The following is a 10403-nucleotide window of genomic DNA, read 5'->3' as shown; positions in this document are numbered from 1 at the left end:
CTGCTTGGAGATTAACATCTTTTATACAAGAAATGATGTGTACGTAGATACACCAATATGCATGTATGATGTACATGTAGGTGGTGCTACAAGGCGTTATCGCTGTGATCAGAAACCTTCGGTACTCCTGTCTCCCTTGAACTGCAGTATCTCAGCCAGCATGTCTTGTTGCTATCAGAACAGCGCTGAAAGCCGCGAGTCTTATCTGTACATGACCTTACACCAACCCACGTCAGCAAGACAGAACCCTGCTATATTCCCCGACGACCCCTGTGCACTTTTCACCGCGCGCTGAGCGCTTCGCCGATCTGAGCTGTCAATCCAAGACTAATGCCCTAGGAGTTGTTGACCTTTCAGGCTAGTTGCGTGGATCCCAAACTTCTCCGTGATAGTGTGACGAGGACTAGACTTGTCCGCCGCAGCTTCTGCAGACGATACGTGCTGATGACTACTGGCGTGTGTGTGCGTGAATCTGTGAGTGGACATTATAGATCAGAAGGCCATAATGAATTGTCTTGTTATTTGGCCGTCATGTGGGTAGGTCTTGATGAGACCGCAATTGAATGTATTTTGGGCCCCAAGCGGCGTTTCATGGTACTGCTACGGAACGTCCAGCATTACCACTTCCTGTTTTTAACAAGCCATGATCACGATTTATGGTCAGAAGAAAGATATAAATGTGACAATGATAAGGTACACATACATAGCAGAAGAAGAAAAATCCGAATTTTTTTAAAAGATCGTAACACACCAGGACAAAAAGATACAAAAAAAAGACGTTCTGCTGCAGTACCACAGTCACACACCAGGGGCCCCCAAGTCGTTAGTTTTCTAAAACCTACAGTTCCCGTATACCAAATATCATCACAATCCACCCAGGGGTTCTTACAAATGTCCGGAAGCACATACATGTACGTAATAGACAGGCAGACACTACAAAAACAATACCTCTATCATTCATGAAGGTAACAACCCATTAGTCAGTTTTTCTACACAACAAAATACCTCCTACCGTACGTTCTATCTTACTACAATATCTGTCTGTGGAACCTGGCTTTATAGCTATTGTGTCTCTGACTTGAGTTGGTGTATGTAGATAAGTATTATACGGAGAGTGACCAGCGCAATCTTTGCCGTACTACTAGTGTATCAGTCATGTTCAATGTGTATAGTGGAGAAGGAACGATTTATGATGGTGTAACTGAAATGATCTAATCTATAAGCAGCGGCTTTCAAACCAGAATATTTAGTGTCAGCGGAAAACTATTGTTCACGCTTGTAGCGATGGCGAGCAGCGCCTTATCTCCATACGATCATCTACTCTGCGAGACAGTACGGCAGACCTCTTCACTATCAGCTCTGACCTTCCCAGCGCCTTTCCATTGATGCTCCGATCGGTGAGCGACTAAAAACTTAGTCTACAAGCTGATGTAGCCAGTTTGGTTACTATATAATGGCGCATCTCTTCGCACAAGGAATGCAAACAGAAAACCTGAACGCAACTAATTAGGCTAGAAACAAGACCGATTGCCATATCTGCTTGGACTACCCAAATTCCTCACTGGTAACTGTCATTTATCCGGATCATTCTCCGTGCTTAAAGCCGGCTTGGACGTTAGTTCAAACAAATTTCGTTAACGAATGATCACATTCTGAAAGTTTTTCTTCTGTTTTGCTGTCTCTTCAAATCACTCGTTTACATCAGGGCTCATATTCGACGAATCATAGCGACTAGGGCTGGGTACCGGTACAGAAAATTCAGGTCCAGGTCCGGTTCAGGTCCAAAGGATTAGGTCCAGGTCCGGACCTGAACCTGGACCTGATTATAGTAGAACAGCAGTACTATGTCATGCATATGAAATTTTGGAGAGCTAGATTTAAACACAGGTCTCTAGGACTAGATAGTATGAGTGTTTAAACTGTAGATGGACATGATAGCTATCTATACCCAAACAACTCATATGCAGGAAGGAAACGGATATGTAACAATACACCACTTTTTTTACTTTGAGACATACTCTTACTTATCTGGAAAAAATAAACACAGGTTCTTTTGCCTGAATCAAAATGATCGCGTTTGTTTTGCTGCGCGTTGTTGTCGTTGTATGGTGGATTTAGGTTATTCAAGCTCAAGGAAATAAGCTGACTATGGGCAAAAGGGAGTGACAAATATAAGTAACTTGATTTGCGGTTAACTTGGTTGTCATTTTTGTTCCCGAGTTAGACAACTGTAAATTTACGCCAGTGCAAGTATGTACATGTTTCGCATCACTAGCCACTTATCAAAGTTGTAGGCTAGCCACTGTTGGCACTTACTCAAAACTACCTAAACTCACATCTCCGTCTATTGACGCATCCTTTAACCGTTTTAACTTTCGAGATATCATTTACAGCTGCATGTAGCAGCTCTGTTTGGCCGTAAAATATGATTAGTCTTGGTATTGGACAGAAGATCGCATGTAGCAATAGCCTGTTACTGACGTGAATTTTCGAATCGGTCCAACATCCGGTCCACAGATTTTTTTCAGGTCCGGTTTTTTCGGACCGGTCCAAGAAGAAAAACCGGTTTTGTACCGGTACAGTGTACCGATACCCAGCCCTAATAGCGACCATTAAATGTTACCGATCGTTAAACGGTACCAGTCGCTGATCGGTCACTCAGCGGTCTCCATACCTAGTGGAAATGCCTTATTGATACACGAGTCAATCCACCACGTCAGACATGATAAGGGGAAGATTTGCCGTCAGACGCCATGCATTGACCAGAAGACCCGGAGTCAAGTCGGTCCATTCTTTTCGGGCCTACTCTGGTAAATAGGAAGATGTGTGGGCAGGGGCAGATAAAATGGAAGAGTCATCGCTTATCGTACCAGACACCGCCCCCAGCATCCAGCCCACACTGTTACAGATGAGAGTTTTCTGTAGACAATTTGTTCAGATGAGAATTTGCTGCAATTTTTCACCTTAATGCTAACTTGGATCCGGAGTTTCGTAGATAAGAGAAGATCGTGATTTCATATACTAAAATGTATCATGAGAACGGCAACTGGGCAGCGATAACGCACATGGTAACCATGTTTCTTCTTTCTTTCTTCTTCTTTCTCCTGTCAAATCTTCAAAGTGATTCATCTCCGCCGTTCCTGGACCGAATGACCTGCAATTTGGCACAGGGGTAGAATGGGCCAATACCTTGATGCTTTTTTCTCAGTTTTTTCATATCTGCCTCTAAAATGATTTTATTGAGATTTTTTGGTCAATTTTAGACCAAAACTGTATATTTTGGCCCCTGTACCCTGGTATTACAACCAAATGAGCTGAAATTTGACAGAGATGTGCCTTGATAATGCCCCCATATAAATTCGATAACACTTTTGGTGTACAGTACAACAAAATGCTTATTTTTGCGATTTTTTGACCAATTTTTGACCAAAAAAGGACACTTTTGGCCCCTGTACCCTGGTATTACAACCAAATGAGCTGAAATTTGACAGAGATGTGCCTTGATAATGCCCCCATATAAATTCAATAACACTTTTGGTGTACAGTACAACAAAATGCTTATTTTTGCGATTTTTTGACCAATTTTTGACCAAAAAGGGACACTTTTGGCTCCTGTACCTTGGTATTGCAACCGAATGAGCTGAAATTTGACACAGATGTGCCTTGATAATCCCTTCATATAAATTCAATAACACTTTTGGTGTACAGTGCAACAAAATGCTTATTTTTGCGATTTTTGGCCAATTTTTGACCAAAAAAGGACACTTTTGGCTCCTGTACCCTGGTATTACAATTAAATGACCTGAAATTTGGTATAGATAGGCATTAGATACTTGGTAACAAGATTCAAGTAAAATTTTTGACATAAACAACTTTAAAATGATTAATTTTGGCACTTTTCTGAGGGGAAATATGTTTTCTTTTGGCCTCCTGACGTGACCTTCCGTGACCCCGCACAGAGCCACACCTGTGCGCGTCAGCCGGAGAGTTAATTGAATCAAAGACCTAGCCAATCAGCGTAGAGGAGGCCAAAGGCTAATTAATATTCATAAGCGGGGCCTCATGATCCCGTATATAGCAGTGTTCCCGCCAGGGGGAGCGAAGCCCACCTAAGGCTCTCGCATTTTAGACTATTCAGAAGGCTTTATATTGTATCAGTTCTTAGGGGCATATCTATGATAATCGCAGCAGTCACTTAACTTCTCTTCAGGAGTTTAGCGTAACACTATTTCAGGTCAAACCGTCAAAGGCAACTAAAAACAAACTTTAACGTTACTGAGTTCAACAGTACTTATAACTTGTTATCCGAAGTTGAAACGCTAGCGATGGTATTTTCGCTGCGCTGTTAGCTCCGTGCGACTGTTGTTGACGGTCTTATAACGGTATATTTTGCACCCCTGTACCCTGGTATGAGTAACATTTGGTATAGATAGGCATAAGATAGTTGGTAAAATGATCCAAGTAAAATTTTTGGCATAAAGGACTGTAAAAGGCTTAATTACAGCACTTTTTTTAGGGGAAATTGGTTTTCTTTCGTTCTCCATGCCATGACCTTTCGGACGTTCACCCCACAGAGCCGACATCTGCACCTGCGTCTAGCCGGCAGGAAGAGTTAATTCAATTAATGATTCAGCCAATCAGCGAAGAGGAAAGCGAAGGCTAATTAATATTCATAAGCGGGACCACACAATACGTTAACTTGAAGACTCAGGCCGTACAGACTTCTCGCCAGGATTTTTTCAAAGCGTCGGACAGGGGTCCGGGGGCCGCCGAATGTCCCTGGCGGGGTCCAGGGGCAGGGCCACTGTGGGGGGACCCAGGTGGGCGAAGCCCCCCCGGAAGCTCTTGCATTTTAGACTATTGAGAAGGCTTCTTTTATCAGTTTTTTTAGGGCCATATCTACGATAATCGTAGCAGTCACTTACTTCTCTTCACCACTTTGACTTTAAAATATTTCGGGTCAAAGCTTCAAAGACAACTAAAACCTCATAAACAACAAACTTTACTTAGCTCAACAGTATACAAAAATATTGTACGGGTTGCCATCCTTAGTTGAAGCGCTTATTTATAGCGCTAGTATCTTCGCTGCGCCGTTAGCCGCCGTGCGACGTTTGTTGATGGTCTGATATCCCTACGTCGCCGCCTCGCTGATATTCCCACGGACATGTTTCAAGAAGGGACTCAGTGTTACAGTCTAAATATTTTGTAGAAGCACCGCTGTAGCAAAGAAGGTCCAAGCAATGTAAAACATCACGTAGCATGAAGTTCGCTGTCAACTGGCACACAGCACATGACTGTTTGAAACTCTAAGTCTAATCAACAGCCGTGTTTGATTGATAGCCGGCGGTCCTTTGATGAAGTCGGCGAAAGGTGCGTTAGTTAGAAAATCTGCGTTTAGTTTTGATACGTAATTATAAGTTAGACAGTGGCGAGAATGATTATTTTCTCATCAATATTTCTCTTCAGAATTATTTGAACTTAATTGTACATCTAAACAATTGGCTTACCTGTGCAATGTTTATATGATTAATGATCAGTGTACTGAAATCATGTGTAACGTATGGCTCCTAGTCAATAGATCAGCATTTTCTCTATAGTGACCACCTGTCTATAGTGGCCACATTTCCTAGTGCTGTTGTTGTTTGACATAAACTTTGAACATTTAAATTGTAAGTAACTTTAAACTGCCAGAGTTTCAGCCCAATAAAACACTCTCAGCGCCAGGGTATGAACAGACTGACCAAACAGACGAAAATAAATCCTCGAACAAGGTTCAATCGTATCTTCCGGGTCTGGCAGGAAGTTGTTAAACTAAAATAAGAATAGGCTTGATGGCTGATTGCATACAAAGTAAAACAGTTTAACAGTTTTACAGCTTGAAGAAAACAAACGCTCCTACAGTACCTGCACCTGCTTGATAATTATTAAACCGTATGCCCTACTTGAATAAAAAAAGTTCACTGCAATAATAAATGTACCCACATCACAAGGAGCTTATACTTTTTTAAACTTACACCTAGTTATCGTACTGAAAATTGTTAATGACATTACATGAAGTCATTCAACAATTTTCAGTCATGATGAAAATTTTCTGAATGGAAGGTGTGATTATTGTCATTTTCTGAAAAAATAGAAGCAAGCTCTGTTTTTACCTGGAATCAATTCACAATACCAGTCCACTTTGGGGGATAATGTACTGTTAAGAGGATGTTCCATTTTTGCGCAGGGGTGATTTGGAACAGTCCAATGTTGCGTGGGAAGGGGTATGGCTGAAATATGCTGTATTTGCTCTTAAGCAAATGTCGGCCTTTCTAGTTGAAATACTTCTGTCTAGATTTAAGTCACGGTCACGATGGCATTCGTCCTAGGACGTCGTACAATACGAATGCACGAGTTACCGGCTGTGTGTCATTTCGTTCTACGACCACGCAAGGAACAAATCGTCCTAGAACAGCCTATTACGTGTCGGAGACGAAGATTACAGGTTCATCTTTGGCACAACTCGCGTGAGCAGCTTTAGCTTTCAATATATCTGTAATCATGACTTGTTTTCCGCCACTCTCTCCCACATTTCATGCAGCCTCCTTCCGTAAGTCATCCACACGCGATCCGCTTCTCCCGTTCTTTTCCCATACATGGTCTCGATTGCATTTTCATTAGAACCGTCAATAGATGCATATCAATGAAAGTTCTGGAGGTTTCAGTCATGGAAGTCCGCGACGAAAATAACACGTTTCCATCTTAAAAGCGATTTGTTGGAGCTAAAGCATACATCGCTTAAGATCGCTAATTACGCTGAAAGGATTGCTTGTAAATTCTATAGCTTATCTAGGTCTAGCCTCCCGTGACAACACATTGTAATGACGGGATAAACGCCTATCCAGGATTTCGGCTCTCGAATCTCCTACTGATACATGTGTATGTGGTGCGTGTTACTATCTGACACGCGATAACAAGAGGCTGCCATTTACTTCAACTAGCCTGGTATCCAGCCGTAATATAGCTCCCGAGTCTCTTCTCTCCTCTCCGCAATTACGGAATTGTGGAGACTAATCTGTAGCTTCAGACCCCGGCCGGGGCTACATCATTCCTACAGGCACCGGTGCATTGTGAACGACGCATCAGTTAACAAATATATCTGAATTAGAGGTGGGTACTGGTACAGAAAATTCAGGTCCGGTTCAGGTCCAGAGGATCAGGTCCAGGTCCGGACCTGAACATGGACCTGTTTCATTATGTGAAAAATTGTGAATGGACGATATTCAAAACAATGGTCATTTGCTACAACGAAGTCTTTTTTGTATATTATTTTACTCATACTTGCGTTTTAAAATCCTACAAAGCTACCTGCCTCTGTATGATTGACTGTAAAAGTTGGTAAAATGGCTATAGACTGCTTCGCTCTTGTTTTTACCTAGACCGGAAAGCCCCGAAACGTGTGAATGCCTGATCATACAATCTGTTCATTTTCCAATCGTCCCAACATCCGGTCCACCCATTTTTTTTCGGGCCGCTTTTTCTGGACCTATCCAATGAGAAACCGGTTTTGTACCGGTACACCGTACCCCTAATCTGAATGAGAATAAACAGCATTTGCAGCAGAGTGCAGAACGGTGTGAGGAATATGAGAGTGACGCCGAGTGAGTTATTTGGATGAGCGGAGACACAGGCAATGGGTCGTGTAATTGAGCTTAGGGAAAGGGACCACAGTCAGTTGAACACTGCTTAATAAAGACGCCGTAACAGCTCCAGATGTGCGGCTATTTCCTGTACCTCGTTGAAGAATTGTTTCCTGTAAATGACGCATAAAAATGTGGGATGGGGAGGATTGATGATGTAAAAGGAAAACAGCTGAGAAACAGAAAGATGGACTGGAAGGATGACTGCAGGACGGAAGACTGGGAGGGAGAAGGGAGGGAAAACACAGGGACAGGTCATGGGAAATTAAAGATTAATGACAAGAAAAGATGGAAGAAGGGACGAAGCTGGAGAGGACAGATACAGGGATATGTATGGGTGGTAATTCTTCTACCATAAACCAGTCATTCTACCACACACTGCTGCTATTGAATCACTACTAAATAGGCGACGTCAATTCTTCTAACTTCTGAAATGATGTAATTTTCTGAAATATATGTATAGCAAACGGTTCTTTATTCACATGTACCTATTTATGCATTTACGTGAACCGACGTTTGTGACGTTTGTCCATCCTCGGGGCAATACTGACTGGTTCTACTTCGCACTGCAACTTGGTGTCGCTGCAGAGTTACAAATGCGGTCCCAAACGTTTACGTACTTACTACTTGATATCGTCAAGCACCAATACTAACATAATTCACGTATTCCCATTCTGATATTTGCTTGTTTGAACATTTTTTATCCATGAGAAGATTGAATCGGCGTGCATGTTACTTTTTACTGAGTTCACGAGGAAAGATATGATACTAAGAGCCTGAAAATTTATCAACGATATAGATTACACGTTAGATTAAGTCCTATGAAATCTACAATATAGAGTTGTATCCACACATAAACATGATACCACAAAATCACTTTACGGTCCACAGTATAACATGAGCAATGATTTATAATCTTGTCTGGTTCTGACTGTAAATCCAGATGCAGGAGGAGTCTAATTATCCCACACAGATTCCCAGCTATCCCGTTCATCAAGTGATACTGGTACACACGGCTTCATCACCGTCGTGGAATGAGAGATGTTGAAACGCATCCAACAAACGTAAGGGCACTTTCATAGTCCTGCACTGATCACGAACCTACCGCTGGGTAGGCGAGCGGACACATGCAAGATGAAGAAGCCACGGGTCCGATTCCAGCTGGGAAGACTTTACGTAATTTACACAGTTTTCCGCACCTTTCAAGTTATTTTCCCTAGGCCGGCTGCGTCACATTTTCAAACCGGATCCCGGTCGAGCAGCTTTCCGGAAGGTGATATATGATACAAAGACACAAACTACGTACACAAGACGTAAAGAGAATAGCCGTAGACATTATTTGTGTATATTTGTACATATACATGTCAATTTCCGTTTCTACCACCCGCCCAGCCGGGCCCCGGTTTGGAAATGTGACGTTAGCCTTACCCAGGTGTACATAGGTAGCTAACTCCAGTTGGGGACTGAGGTTAAAGGCGGTGGGAGGAGAGAGATCTGTATCCGTATCTGTATCTATATAGCCAGTATAACCGCCCTTCGGCGTAACACACCAGCTTCGCAGGCACGCGGTGCAGCAGCAGCTGGTTATATTACACTGAACGATCCGTCACACCTAACTTTTGCACATCTATCTGCAAGCGTTCTTTAAAACTATCCAGAGAAGATGCCCCTACTGTGCTTGGTGATAACAAGTTCCACTCTACGATAGTTCTGGGAAAATACGAATTTTGAACACATCAATCCTAGGTTGGTAACTCTTGTATTTGAAGTCATGGCTGTTTCTTGTTCGTTTTTGAGCTGGTATTAGATACTTATCAGTCGGTACGTCCACCAGTTTATTGGTCAGATGGACCCAGCCTTCCAATACCATTCCCGAGATATAGCGTATTGACAACCCGCTGCCCCTACAGCTTCCGAAAACCCTATGGGACCTTTACCGTTATCTTACCTTGAGTTATGAAAAGATATAAAGCATGTCATGGCTTTGCTGCAACTTGGTTCCGGCATGCCCCGTGGGGCAGTATGAATCAAACAGTGTCAGTTACCCCGGCAAGGCTTACATGTTCCTGTCGAGGATCTCCGCGGCGGGTGCGTCAGCGGTTTTAGTACCCACGGGTGGTGATAGCTGTACCGCACACATGAAAGATATTTGTAGTCTGTATTACACCAGGCTTACTATAGATCAGGTGGGTTTATGTTTATGATGTATATCCCCCATGACGCATTGGCGGTGACCAAGACTGGTGTAGCTGTGGATGTCTTCGGGCGGATGGAGGGGCTTTTTTTTGTCTCAAAAGTCATGATGGATTTATCAGGATGAAACTTCCCCACACATTCATCTTCAGTCACAACTCTAAGTTTTCATGATACCAGGATTGCTTAGAAGTCATCATGAGACGAGGTTTGGTTGCTATCAGTACACATACGTTCTCCCCCCCCCCTCCCTCCCTCTCTCTCTCCCTCTCTCCCTCTCTCTCTCTCTCTCTCTCTCTCTCTCTCTCCCTCTCCCTCTCCCTCTCACCCTCACTCTCTTTCTCTCTCTCAGACACACACAGACACACACAGACACAACACAGACACGCAGACACACACACGCAGACATGACACACACACACAGACACACACAGACAAGCACACACACGAACACACACAAACACACACAGACACGACACACACACAGAGACACGCACACACAGACGCACACAAACACAGACACACTCCGCC

The sequence above is a fragment of the Branchiostoma floridae genome, chromosome 3, assembly GCF_000003815.2.
Source record: "Branchiostoma floridae strain S238N-H82 chromosome 3, Bfl_VNyyK, whole genome shotgun sequence".
Lineage (NCBI taxonomy): Eukaryota > Metazoa > Chordata > Leptocardii > Amphioxiformes > Branchiostomatidae > Branchiostoma > Branchiostoma floridae.
This window is presented reverse-complemented; position numbering follows the sequence as displayed.